Below are 15,362 nucleotides of genomic sequence, written 5' to 3' on the forward strand. Positions count from 1 at the left end.
CAGAACCCCTAAGGTGGCAAACCTCCTGCTCAGCCTTGTACCAAGAGAGCCTGGGCACCCCTCTGCCTCGCCCACCAGCCTGGAGCTCCTGCAAGCCTGGGGCTGTGGCTTTCTCATTTCCCACCTGAGAGCTGAGCACAGGTACTGGGATCCGAGGTGTCAATAAACAAACAAACAAACCCAGATAGCACAGGGAACTCTACTCAGTATTCTGTGATAACCTATATGAGAAAATAATCTAAAAAAGAATGAATGTATATGTATAACTGAATCACTTTGCTGTACACCTGAAACTAACACAACATTGTAAATCAACTATACTCCAATAAAAAACAAAAAAACCACACCCAAACCCTAGGGAACGAACGTATAAGTGAGCCAGAGAAAGAAGAGGTGCCTGGGTATCTCTGATCCAGCAATATTTAATTCATGACGTAGCCACTGTGTGAAGTCTCCCCAGTCAGTTTGGAAAACGTAGCCTCACCTGGCTGGCTGTGATGGAAGCCTTTGCTGAAAAGCAAAAGCCCTTGTGGCTGCCCCTGGAGGGGTGCTTGGGAAGCTGAGGAGCCTTTCACATCTGCCCCTCTTTTCCAGGAATTTGTCCGACTCCTCTGCTGGCCCCAGCTCAGCCCGGCTTACCTGGCCCACAGGTGAGGAGGAGGGTCACAGTCAGAGCCAGCATCTGCCCTCGCCGATGGCGCCCCAGGTGTGCAGGGCTTTCCCTGCCCATGCTCCTGCCCACCCGCCCAGGGAAGTGCGCCTCACCCCGAACAAGTCCCAGTGACTGAACCCAGCCCAGTCGAGCCAGCCAGGCTCCTGGGAGGGCGTTGAGGACACGCCTTGCTGAGCTTCCCGAGAGGGGCAGGGCCTGCCCTGGGAGGAAGCACTGGCTCCGTGGCCGGCAAAGATCAGCTGGCATTATTCAGTGCCCTCGTGGCGACTAACGCCCGCCGACTGATACCCTCTGTGAAGAGGGGCCCAGGGGATCCCCCCACCACCACACTCAGGCTGGCTCCCGAAAAGCCTGTTGCCAGACCAAGAGACGCCACCCTACCCCACCCCTCCCCCTGCTCCCCGCCCAAGGGTCCAGCTGGCCTTAAGGGTGAACAGGAGGTTGACCATAGATCTGTCCTAATCTTTCAAGTCCCCTGGGTTCTACCTGACAACTTCCTGCTCAGGGGCTGGCACCACCAGACTGAGCTGGGTGGACCCTCCCTGGGGGAGGCACGGCTGGCTCCCAGGGTTTTGGAATGTGCGGAGTGGGAGACTGCATTCCCACGTGGGAACTCCCTGGCAGCCAGGGAAGCAGAGGGCTGGTGGTGTTGTCCGCTTGGGGAGTCCCTCAGAGCCACCCTGTGCCCCCCCTGTACCCCTCCAGGCCCCAAATGGCCAGCATGGGGGCTGCAGTGCTCACTCCCCAGCCAAGCCCTTCAGCGGCCCCAGGGGCAGAGAAGAGCAGGAGGGGCTGGCGTGGGATTCTGCTTCCTCCCTGACTAGGCTGCAGCCTCCAGGGATTCTTGTCACCCCAGGCCTGGGCTGTTACAACAGCTGCCCTTCTCCCCCACCGTCTGCCAAACAGATTTTGCCAGGGCAGCCCTCCTTAGGTACGTGATCCCCAGTGTCCCCCATGCTCCTCCCTCGTCCAGGCACTCAGGAGACCCTCACCCTCCCTCCTGGCCCAACCCTCAAGCCTCTAACAGCCAGACAGGTGGGTTTATCTTCTCATCCAGGGGACGGCACACGCAGGTGTGAAGGTGGCAGGCAGTGGCCACCCCACGAAACCTTACATCTCTCCTGCATCTGGTACCCAGAGCCAAACTCCATGGACCTGTAGCCAAGGCGAGCTTATCCGAACACCCACCCACCACCCCTGCCCCCCGGTCCTTCATGCTCAATGCGGCGTCCTGCTAACCTACTCTCCACCTTTCTTGCCCGGATGCCGTTCACTCGCTCTCAGCATAGACACACTCTGCTGAGCCCCTGCTACACTTCAGGCATGCAGCCTGGCCAAGATGGACAAATGATCAAGGTGGGGTGGCAGAAGCGTAGAAGTCGGTGGGAGACACCAGTCCCAGACTGGGAAGGGGCAGGGGATCAGGGAAGGCTTCCTGGAGGAGGTGCCACATACACCAAGTCCTGAAGGATAAGCTGAAGCCAGCTGGGCCAGGGGAGGTGGGGAGTGGAGAAAGGAGTGTTCCAGGGAAAAGACACAGTGTTAGCAAAAACTGGAGGCAGCAGGAAGCAGGAAATGGAGTCTGGCTTTTGTCCAAACCCCCTCCCTTTGTTGTCTACCTGGGCACCTCTTCCCTTCCTTAAGGAAACAATCAGAAATAGAGGCCAAGCTAGAGGGTCCAGTGGGAGATCACGGTGGTCAGCTCCCCGCACCTCACAGAGGGGAAAGTTGGGCACCCAAAAAGTACCAGGACCAGCAAGATCAGTGACACAGCTGGGACCAGACCCCAGATCCTTGGACTCTCTGAACTCTGCCTATTTAAGCATGTGAGGCCTGGATTTAAATCCTCTGTCTCTCCAGGACATGTCAACGAGCACCCCCGAACACCATCAGAGAGGCCTTAGCGTCCAGGAGCTGCCCTGCTCTTACAACGGGTGCACAGGGGTTTATGGGTTTAGGTTCACAATGGGTAATCACAACTACTGTTTACTGAACACCTACTATGCGCTGGGCATGGCTTCCAGTCATCCCCACGACCCTGAAGCTAGGTTTTACCCTCACAGTGGTTCTATAAGGTGGTTGCTACTCATTGCCCCATTGCACAGATGAGAATGCCGAGGCTTAGGGATTTGCCCAAAGTCACTCATCTAGCACAGAGCAGAACTAGGATTTGAACTCTGTTTTGATCGAGAACAGTGTTTCTCACCTAAGGGTTATTCCCCCCACCCCCCAGAGGACATTTGGCAATGTCTAGAGTCATTTTTGGTTGTCATGAGGGGAAGGGGGGCTGCTACTGGCATCTAGTGGATAGAGAACAGGGATGTTGGTGAATATCCTACAGTGCAAAAGACAAACACACTTGACAATGAATTATTCAGCCCCAAATGTCAATACTGACACTGATAAAAAAACACAAACAAACAAACAACACCCCCCCCCAAAAAAAAAACAAAAAACCTGGTCTAAAGCCACACTGTTGTCCAGTGGAACTTTCTGGATAATGTTCATGTTCTATATCTGTGCCATCCAACAGGGCCACCCACCGTGAGCCACACGTGGCCACTGAGCACTTGAAATGTGGCTGGTGTGACTGAGGAACTGAATTTTTAATTTTGTTTAATCTGAATTTTAAAAAGAACAATCCTCAGTTGAGTTATTAGAAAATTTATGAGTAGGCTTGGAACAGCTTAAGCATGTGAATGTACTTTTTCTTTTTTTAAATTTATTTTATTGAAGTATAGTTGATATACAATGTTGTGTTAATATCTATTGTACAGCAAAGTGATTCAGCTATACATATATGTACATTCTTTTTCATGTTCTTTTCCATTACGGTTTATCCCAGGATGTTGAATATAGTCCCCTGTGCTATACAGTAGGATCTTGTTTATCCATTCTATAAATAATAGTTTGCATCTGCTAATCCCAAACTCCCAATCCTTCCCTCCCCCACTCCCCCTCCCACTTGGTAACCACAAGTCTGTTCTCTGTATCTGTGAGTCTGTTGTTTTTTGGTAGACAAGTTCATTTGTGTCATACTTTAGATTCCACACATAAGCGATATCATATGATACTTGTCTTTGTCTGGCTTACTTCACTTAGTATGATAATCTATCTCTAGGTCTATCCATGTTGCTGCAAATAACATTATTTCATTCTTTTTTACAGCTGAGTAATATACCATTATATATATGTACCACATCTTTATCTATTCATCTGTCGATGGACATTTAGGTTGTTTCCATGTCTTGGCTATTGTGAATAGTGCTGCAATGAATATTGGGGTGCATATATCTTTTCAAAGTATGGTTTTCTACAGATACATGCCCAGGAGTGGGGTTGCTGGATCATATGTTAGCTTTATTTTTAGTTTTTTAAGGAACCTCAATACTGTTCTCCATAGGGGCTGCACCAATTTACATTCCCACCAACAGTGTAGAGGATTACCTTTTATCCACACCCTCTCCAGCATTTGTTATTTGTAGACATTTTAATGATGGCCATTCTAACCAGCGTGAGGTGGTACCTCACTGTAGTTTTGATTAGCATGTGCCTAATAATCAGCGGATGTACTTTTTCTACTGGAGCTTTATGAAATCTAAATACAGATCAAGAGTTCAGATTGCAAATCTAGTGTCCGAAATGAGATGCTCTATAAAGTTTAAAATGCATACCTGATTTAGAAGATGTAGTATGAGAAAATAATGTAAAATATCTCCTTAGTCATTTTATACTAGTTACTGATTGAAATGAAAACTATTTGGATATACTGGTTAAATAAAATAGATGATGAAAATGAACAGCACCAGTGTCTTTTTACTCTTTTAAGGTGGCTACTGGAAAATCTCCAATTACGTATGTGACTTGGGTTCTTGGGTTCTCTTTCTATTGGATAACACTGGTCTGGGATCTGAGTGCTCCCCACTATAAATAATGTTAATTATTTAAGATATTATTCTTATTATTTAATCTTAGTCATCTTAACTATAAATACCTTTGCCTCTCTTTGTTCTGTCTCCCCCGGCTTGGCAGTTCCTGCACCAATGACAAGGATGGGGTGGGATCCATATTCCCTTCTCTACCCTTGACGATGCTGAGCTACGTCAGCAAGACCACTTGGGAATGGGGGAAGATGAGGGCAGGTCTCTGGATGCTCTTCTCTCAGAGGTCTGCCTACCCTTCTGTGGGGACATGGAGAGAACAGCAGGGTCAGAGAAGGGGCAAAGCAACCTCTGGCTTCTGCTGGACCCAGAATGACCATGTGGCCTGAGCCAGCCTTGCTTTCCGATGGCATTGCTGGGGGAAGAAGGGAAACCTCAGGGCTGGGCTGGGCTGCCTGAGCAAGACAGAAGGCTGAGGATACTGCCTGGGCAGAAAGGGAGAGAGAAGCTAGTGGTAGAGGCACAATCAGAGAAGCAGGAGGAGTAACCCACACGGTCGGTCATCACTGGACCTGCAGGAGCAGTGGGTTTTGAGGGCAAGGGAGAGACTACCATATACATGTCATATAAAAGGCAGAGGTAGGGACTCCCCTGGCGGTTCAGTGGTTAAGACTGCATGCTTCCACTACAGGTGGCATGAGTTCGATCCCTGGTTGGGGAACTAAGATCCTGCTTGTGTGCAACAACAACAACAAAAAATAGCAGAGGTGGAAGAAGCTCAGGAGAAGCTATCAGTGATTCTTGAGACAGTTGTTTCCATGCAGGAAAATGGGCAAGGCCAGGTTGTCAGGCTTAGAAGTCAAGAGGGTATGAGACTGGTGCTAGAGGTAGCCTGGGTTCAAATCCTTGTCACTCTACAGCAGCGATAATGACTACAATAATAATAATGCTTACTGACCACCTACTGTATGCCAGCCATTAGGGAAACAAGAAGAAGTGTGCCAGGAGCTAAGGGCGCTGACATTAAATCGCAGCATTTATTCAATGTTTTCTCTGAGCTCCTTCCTTTGCAGGCTTTAATGGCTCATTTGGTTCTATGAGGTGGTGCATTCGTCAACCCATTTCACAGAGAAAGAAACTGAGGTGCAAAGAAGCTCTATAATCACACAAGACTGCAGTGAGGCAGCTTATGTTTCCATTCATAATATGTTCAAGAACAGGCAAGACTAACAGATGGGAATGAAAGCCAATGATGTGCTGGGGATGGGGACATTGGAAAAGGAGCATGAGGGAAACTTCTAGAGCAGCAGTTCTCAATCAGGGACAATTATGCTCCCCGGGGACATTTGGCACTGTCTGGGGACATTCTGAGCTGTCCAAACTGAGAAGTGTTCTCAAAGAAGACATACAGATGGCCAACAGTTACATGAAAAGGTGCTGAATGTCACTAGTCATCAGGAAAATGCAAATCAAAACCATAATGAGATGTTGCTTCAACCTCTTAGGATGGCTATCACCGAAAAGACGAGATAGTTCATAGCAGCACTATTCACAATAGCCAAGACATGGAAGCAACCTAGATGTCCATCGACAGATGAATGCATAAAGAAGATGTGGTACATATATACAATGGAATATTACTCAGCCATAAAAAGAATGAAATAATGCCATTTGCAGCAACATGGATGGACCTAGAGATTATCAAACTAAGTGAAGTAAACCAGACAAAGACAAATATCATATGACATCACTTATGTGTGGAATCTAATAAAAAAAGATACAAATGAACTTATTTACAAAACAGAAAGAGACTCACAGACATAGAAAACAAACTTATAGTTACCAAGGGGGAAAGGAGGCAGGGGAGGGATAAATTAGGAGGTTGATTAACATATACACTACTATATGTAAAACAGATAACCAACAAGGACCTACTGTATAGCACAGGGAACTATATTCATATTTGTAATAACCTATAAGGGAAAAGAATCTGAAAAACAATATATATATATATATATATATATATATATATATATGCACAACTGAATCACTGTTCTGTATACCTGAAACTAACATGATATTGTAAATCAACTATACTTCAATAAAAAAAGTAAAGAAAAACAGTGTTTAGCACCTTAAAATAATCATATACACACACACATATATATGTATATATAAATTGCTATAAAAAAAGAAAAGACGAGACAACAAATGCTAGTGAAGATGTGGAGAAAAGGGAATCCTCATGCACTGTTGGTGAAATGTAAATTGGTGCAGCCCCTACAGTTAACAATTTTAAAATAGAACTACCATATGATCCAGCAATCCCACTTCTGGGTATTTATCCAAAGGAAATAAAATCTTGATCTCAAAGAGATATCTGCACCTCCTCGTCATTGCAGCATTATTTACAATAGCCAAGACATGGAAACAACCTAAGTGTCTATCAATGGATGAATGGATAAAGAAAGCATCACACACACACACACACACACACACACACACATACTGGAATATCATTTAGCCATAAATAGGAGAAAATCTTGTCATTTGCAACAACAAGGATGCACCTGAAGGGTATTATGCTAAGTGAAATAAGCCGGGCAGAGAAATACAAGTACTGTGTGATTTCACATGTGGAATCTAAACAAACCATACTCAGTAATACAGAGAACAGATTGGTGGTTGCCAGAGGTGGGGGCGGGGAGGGGTGCAGGAAATGGGTGAAGGTAGTCAAAATGCACAAACTTCCAGGGAACAAAAAAACAAGTAAGAGGTGTGATGTGGGTGCTATTGGCATCTAGTGGGTTGGCTGGGGTCGAGGTCAACATCCTACAGTACACAAGACAGCCCCTCCCAACAAAGGATCATCCCACGCCAAACATCGGTACTGTGGTGGCTTGAGAAACCATGTTCTAGAGGAAAGGAATGTTCTATACCTTGGGCGGTGTGGAGGTTACACGTAAGTAAAACTTCATTGAGTCATCCACTTATGACCAGGGCATTGTACACTTCAGTGGGTAGATGTTATACCTCAACAAAAAGGTTTTTTTAATTAACTTTAAAATTTTATTTTTTTAATTTAATTTTTATTTTATATTGGAGTACAGTTGATTTACAATGCTGTGTTAGTTTCAAGTGTACAGCGAAATGATTCAGTTATACCTATACCTATTCTTTTTCAGATTCTTTTCCCTTATAGCTTATTACAGAATCTTGAGTAGAGTTCCCTGTGCTATACAGCAGGTCCTTGTTGATCATCTGTTTTATATATAATAGTGTGTATACGTTAATCCCAAATTCCTAATTTATCCCTCCCCCGGACCTTTCTCCCCTTTGGTAACCATAAGTGTGTTTTGAAGTCGGTGAGTCTGTTTCTGTTTTGTAAATAAGTTCATTTGTATCTTTTTTTTTTTAGATTTCCCATATAAGTGATATCATATAATATTTAGAAATTTTTAGATGTAATTGGCAGAGGGCGGTGCTGAACTGAGGCCTGTCCGAATAATATTGGGCTAGCCAAAAAGTTCATTCGGGTTTTTCCATTACATCGCATGGAAAAACCCGCACGAACTTTTGGGCCAGCCCATAGTTTTTCACCTGAACAATGAGGACACGTTGCTCATTGGCTCCCTGCCTCCCTTCTTGCTCTGCTCCAAATCACTCTCCACAGTGCATCTGTTCAGACTCTCCAATGTCCTCCTCATACCACATGTGGAATAAAATCTAAATTCCTCACCAAGACCTCCACAGCCCTCGGGTCTGGCTCCAGCCACCTCTTAGTCTTTTTTTCCCTCTCCTCTCCCCTCTCTCTCTGATCTACCACACTGGTCTCTTTGCTGGAAGTTGCACATGTGAGGGCTTTGCAACCTCAGGGCCTTTGCACATGCTGTTCCCTCTGTGCCTGACTCGCCTCAGGACAATTTCTTTTCACGCTTCAGGCCCACCTCAGGGCCTTTGCACCTGCTCTTACCTCTGCCTGACTCTACACAACTGGCACCTTCCCATCCCTCAAGCCTCCATTGAGATATCACCTCGCCAGAGAGGTTTGCCTTCACCACCCCTCCAAACTGTCCTGCCTTATCCATCATGTGCCACTTCATCATCCTCTTTTTATATGCCCCTCCTGCCCAAGCCAATTTTCTAAATTGTATCATCCATTTGTTCACTTGCTTATTGTCTCCATTTCCCCCTGGGGGGCAGGTCTGGGTCTATCTTAGTCATGGCTCTATCCCCCGTGAATGACACACAATGGGCCCTCAAATACTTGTTGAATAAAAAAATAAAGTCCTAGGATTTCCTCAGTGGAGTTGAGAAGGGCAACTCTATTCTATTTACTTTAGCTCTACGAGGGCTTAGCAGCCTTGGGAAATCAGCCTTCTGGGGGTGCGCTATGTGAAACCCTGTCCTGGACCCTTTCCATCCTCGGAAACTTCTACGTCATTCTTGACCCTCTGCCCCCAAACCCCACCTGAGTTCAAGCCTTTGTCATCTCTGACTTTTTGAAACGGCCTCTTTACGCATCCTCTGCCTCCACCCACCCAGAATGACCTTCCAAAAATGCAAAACTGTCCATGCCCCACCCCTGGTCTGAATTCTTCTGTGCCTTCTCATTGCCCTCACGATCAAGTCCAAAGTCCCCAGCCTGGCTCTTAAGGCTCATCTTGATCTGGGACCAGCCCCAGCCCCGCCCCCGCGCATTCGCCTGAGCGCATTGTTTCCCCATAAACCAGGGATTCAGCAGTGCCAGAGCATCCTCCCATGCCCACAACATCTGGCATGATCTCTCCCCTCCAAGCCTTTGCCCGGGCTGTTCCCTCTGTCAGGACTGCTCTCCCTCTCTTCACCTGACACATTCCTTCAAATGCTTTGTTTACAGTTCCTGTGATTCATGAAGGGCCCTCGCTCCCCACCTCCGCCTCCCACCGACAGCATGCTTACCTCCCATTCCGGTTTCCAGAGCACTCTGTAACTTCCTCCGTGAAAGAGCTTGACCACACGATCACACATGTGGGTTTGGATCTCTTACAGTCCCTAGATTTGTGAATACCACAGAGGGTACCTGACACGCAGGAGGTGTGCAAAAAAATAACAGTAAAGGAGTTTCCTGACCGATTCATTTATTTACTTACCAGTCATCAGGCACCAAGCTCTGTACATAAAGAGGTGAATGAAACAGATCCACTGCACCTCCTCTGTGGTTTCTGTGCCTCTTTGATGCTTCATCCCCCTTCTGATCTTGGTGTGTAGTTATTTATATATGGTGTGCAGGACCCCTTGATGGAGCCTAAGCTGATTCAGTCTCAAATCCAGACACATCTGGGTAATGCTGGAGGATGGATGGATTGGAAGATTTGAGGTCTATTGATATCAGGGTTTCTTCATTTTGACACTATTGATGTTTGGAGCCAGATAATCCTTTGCTGGGGGGGTGGGGGGGTGGAAGAGGCTGTCCTGTGCATTGTAGGATGTTTAGCAGCATCCCTGACCTCTACCTACAAAATGCCAGTAGCACCTCCCAAGTGGTGACAACCTAAATGCCACCAGATATTGCCAACTGTCATCTGGGAGCAAAATCACTCTTAATTGAAAAACCTAATTGATTTATATTAATATCAAAGAATCTACCCCAAAGACAAAATCCAGTTAGCAAGAAGAAAAGTGACTCCAAGTGCAGCCCAGGGGTTAAAAGCTTAGAGTTCATATAAAAATTCATTGAGCTATCCACTTAGGATTTGTGGACTTTACTGGGTATACATTATACTTCCATATAAAAGAAAAAAATGGAGGGTAATATGTTATATCTCTGTGGGGTGAGGTTGGTGATATTCTACAGTTCAAGAGAAATTTGGGTTACACCGAAGTAGGCATTTGTCCAAAGTTAGCAAATTACACCTGAGATCTGTGCATTTCACTTAACGTAAATTTGATCTCAAAAGATAAAAATCTATATACAAATATTGAATTCTAGTTAACTCTCTGCGTGATGAACTACTTAGAGGGGGATGGTACTGATAATGCAACTTCTTTGGAAGCATCAAAATTAAGATGCTTAGATACGACAGATAGTAGGATGAAGGGATGGATGGATGGATCGATCGATGAGTGGATGACGGATGGATAGACAGATGTGTGATAAAGCAAGTATGGCAAAATATGAAAGTAGAATCTAGGTGGCGGGTATATGAGAGTTCACAGCAACATTCTTTCAACTTTGCTGTATGTTTGAAATTTTTCATAAGAAGGTATTAGAAAACAATGCCTTGGGCCATGCATGTTTTTGTGCATAAGTTCTAATTCCTTAAAAAAGGGAAAAGATAATAGTCTATATGGATTTGGGGTCAGATTCACCTCTGACCATGCTGTGCCCTTTCTTCCTCTGGACCTGCTTTTCCTCCCATCAACTTGGGGCTGTGATTTATTAAGGCAGGGTTACAGGCGCAAGTCCTGGAGTCAGACACACAGGGCTCAATCATGGCTCCACCGCTTTGCAAGTGTGCAGCCTTGGACAATGACCTCACGTTCTGTGCATCTCAAACTGGACAGTGGCGTTTGCAAACACGTGGATGGACCTAAAGATTTATCATACTAAGTGAAGTAAGCCAGACAAAGACAAATATCATATGATATCGCTTATATGGAATCTAAGAAAAGAAAAAGATACAAATGAGCTTATTTACAAAACAGAAAGAGACTCATAGACATAGAAAATGAATTTATGGTTACCAAAGGGGAAAGGGGGGGAGATATAAATTAGGAGTTTATGATTAACATGTATACACTACTATATATAAAATAATCAACAAGGACCTGCTGTATAGTACAGGGAACTATACTCAATATAATAACCTATATTATATTTGTAATAACCTGTAAGGGAAAAGAATCTGAAAAAGAATATATATATATATATGTGTATATATATATATATATATCTGAATCACTGTGCTGTACACCTGAAACTAACAGGACATTGTAAATCAACTATACTTCAATTAAAAAAAAAAGAATCATGTGGGTGGCAAAAAAACTGGACATTGGAAGTACCTGTTTTGCAACACTGCCATTGGGGCTGAAATGAGAAACCTCTTCCCGGTGTAGCAAAGCTAGTGGGGCAAGAGGTGGCAAAAAGCACACTTATCTAGGAGTGTCTGTGAGACATCTCCTGCAATCGACCTGGGGCGAGAACTTGAGAGACTTCAGAAAAGTGGAAGAGGATGGTAGGGCAGGGCCAAGCCAAGGAAATATTTTCTTGCAATTATTTGCAATAAATAAATAATAAAATCTCTTCATTTTCATTCCTCCAGGTGATACAGCCTGAGAAATAGGAATTCCAAAGGCACATCTGCTCTTCCTCACTTGCAGATCTTGAAAGCAGGATTAAGATGTCTTCTAGGGAATTCCTTGGTGGTCCAGTGGTTAGGACTCCAGGCTTCCATTGCAGGGGGCATGAGTTCGATCCCTGGTTGGGGAACTAAGATCCCGCATGCAGTGCAGCGTGACCAAAAAAAAGACTCAGCTTAAGGGTCTCTTTTACTTAGTAAGTCCCTTTACCCATATTTTCTGAATTATATGAAAGTGGAGGCAAAGATGATTGAGGTTTCAAGTGTGGGTGACTCTGAGGGCAGAAGCCTCGTGTTATGGGTTAAATTGTGTCCCCCCTGCAAAGATGTTAAAGTCCTAACCCCCAGTACCTGTGCATGGGATTTTGGACTGTATTTGGAAATAGGTTCTTTCCAGATGATCAAGTTAAAATGAGGTCATGAGGGTGGGCCCTAATCCAATATGAATTTGTCCTTATAAAAGGGGGAAATTTGGACACAGAGACCGACATGCACAGGGAGAAGGCTATGTGAAGGTGAAGGCAGGGATCAGGGTGATATATCTATAACACAAGGGTTGCCAAAGATTGCCAGCAAACCACCATAAGCAGGGAGAGAGGAATGAAACAGACTCTGTCTCCACCACAGCCTTCAAATAGAACCAACCCTGACAACACGTTGATCGTGGACTTCTATCTTCCAGAACTCTGAGATGATCCATTTCTGTCATTGAAGTCACCCAGCTTGTGATGTTTTGTGACAGCATCCCTAAGAAGTGAATACCCCTGTATATAGCAACAAGGAAGCCAGCCATGGGGCAGGACGAGAAAAGGCAACGACTCAATTCAAACTAACAAGTTGTTTCCAGGGGCTGCGACACGCCTGGTGCTGCGCTAGGTGTGAGGATGTAGCAGTAAGCAAGAGTCACAGCCCCTGCCCCTAGGGTGCTTTAGAGTGACCGGAAGGAGGCAGGCAGTAAGGAATAGCACGCATGCCATTGTGACTTCAGGTGATTTACAAGGTGGAGATTTAATCTAATCTGGGGACTTGGTGAAACTGGGGGTGGGGTGGGGGGAAGGAGGGGCTGGTGTGGAGACGTGAAGGGTGAGTAACACCAGACAAAGGGAGAGCAGAGGAGCATTTAGACAGATGGGATGATATACCAAAGCCCAAAGACTTGAGTGACCTGGGGCAGAAGTTTCCTTTCATGGGAAGAGAGACCTGGAAAGAATCTAGAGAGCCAGGTGGCGGGGGCCAAGGCAGTGGACCCAGATGTGGTTGGCAAAATCATGGCCTCCCAGAGATGTCCACGTCCACATCCCCAGAATGTGCAAATGTGACTTTACATGGCAAAAGGGACTTTGAAGATGTGATTGCATTAAGGATCTCGAGATGGAGAGATTATCTTGGATTACCCAGGTGGCTCAAAGTCATCACGAGGGTCCTTGTAAACAGGGAAGCGTGAGGGTCAGAGTCAGAGAAGGAGATGTGAGGAGGGAAGCAGAGGTTAGAGAGTCAGAGAGAGATTTGAAGATGATACACTGCTTTTTTTTTTTTTTAATGTGGACCATTTTTAAAGTCTTGATTGAATTTGTCACAATATTGCTTCTGGGTTTTGTTTTGTTTTTATGTTTTGGGTTTATTGGCCTCGAGGCATGTAGGATCCCAGTTCCCCAACCAGGGATCAATCCCACACACCCTGCATTGGAAGACGAAGTGTTAACCACTGGACCACCAGGGAAGTCCCTACACTGCTGGTTTTGAAGATAGAGGTAGGAGCCATGAGCCAAGGAATGTGAACAACTTCTTGAAGCTGGAAAAAGCAAGGAACAGGTTCTCCCCCAGGGTCTCCAGAAGGAATGCAGCCCTGCTGACACCTTGATGTTAACCCAGGGAGACCCATTTCCAGACATCTGACTTCCCGAACTGTGAGATAATAAAATGGTTTTGTTTCAATCAAAAAATGGGTGGGGGCTTCCTTGGTGGCGCAGTGGTTGAGAGTCCGCCTGCCGATGCAGGGGACATGGGTTTGTGCCCCGATCTGGGAAAATCCCACGTGCCGCGGAGCGGCTGGGCCCGTGAGCCATGGCCGCTGAGCCTGCAAGTCCAGAGCCTGTGCTCTGCAACAGGAGAGGCCACAACAGTGAGAGGCCCGCGTACCGCAAAAAAAAAAAAAAAAAAGTGTGGAAGACCTAAATAGACATTTCTCCAAAGAAGACATACAGATGGCCAACAAACACATGAAAAGATGCTGAACATCACTAATTATTAGAGAAATGCAAATCAAAACCGTAATGAGGTATCACCTCACACCCGTTAGAATGGCCATCATCAAAAAATCTACAAGGAGAGGGTGTGGAGAAAAGGGAACCCTCTTGCACTGTTGGTGGGAATGTAAATTCATACAGCCACTTTGGAGAACAGTATGGAGGTTCCTTAAAAAACTAAAAATAGAACTACCATATGACCCAGCAATCCCACTACTGGGCATATACCCTGAGAAAAACATAATTCAAAAAGATACACGTACCACAATGTCCTTTGCAGCACTATTTACAATAGCCAGGAGATGGAAACAACCTAAGTGTCCATCATCGGATGAATGGATAAAGAAGATGTGGTACATATATACAATGGAATATTACTCAGTCATAAAAAAGGAACAAATCTGGGGCATTTGTAGTGATGTGGATGAACTTAGAGTCTGTCATACAGAGTGAAGTAAGTCAGAAAGAGAAAAACAAATATATTAACACATATATGTGGAATCTAGAAAAATGGTACTTATGAACCTATTTGCAGGGTAGGAAAAGAGACACAGACGTAGAGAACGGACTTGTGGACACAGGGTGGGAATGGGAGGGTGGGACGAATTGAGAGGGTAGCATTGACATATATATACTACCATGTTTAAAATACATAGCTAGTGGGAAGCTGCAGTATAGCACAGGGAGCTCAGCTCAGTGCTCTGTGATGTCTTAAAGGGGTGGGACGGGGTGGGGGTCAGAGGGAGGCTCAGTATACATATCGCTGATTCACTTTGTTCTACAGCAGAAACTAACACAACATTGCAAAGCAATTATACTCCAAGAAAAAAATAAACTGGTTTTGTTTGAAGGCGTTATATTTGTGGTGATTTGGGACAGCAGCCATAGGAAACTGATACACCAGGAGACTGACCAGTCAGGAGGAACTTCACGGGGGAGGTTCAGAGAACTGATGCCAGCTCCCCACAGGCAGCACAGAGGGATGTGAACGCCCAGCCTCCAAGAAATGTTTGCCAGAAGACCATGTGAATAGATGAGTCAACAAACAAGTCGGGGGCTTCCCTGGTGGCGCAGTGGTTGGGAGTCCGCCTGCCGATGCAGGAGACATGGGTTCGTGGCCCGGTCCAGGAAGATCCCACATGCCGCGGAGCGGCTGGGCCCATGAGCCATGGCCGCTGAGCCTGCGTGTCCGGAGCCTGTGCTCCACAACGGGAGAGAC

The sequence above is a fragment of the Monodon monoceros genome, unplaced genomic scaffold (assembly GCF_005190385.1).
Source record: "Monodon monoceros isolate NGI ecotype Baffin Bay Population unplaced genomic scaffold, NGI_Narwhal_1 Super_Scaffold_12, whole genome shotgun sequence".
Classification (NCBI taxonomy): domain Eukaryota; kingdom Metazoa; phylum Chordata; class Mammalia; order Artiodactyla; family Monodontidae; genus Monodon; species Monodon monoceros.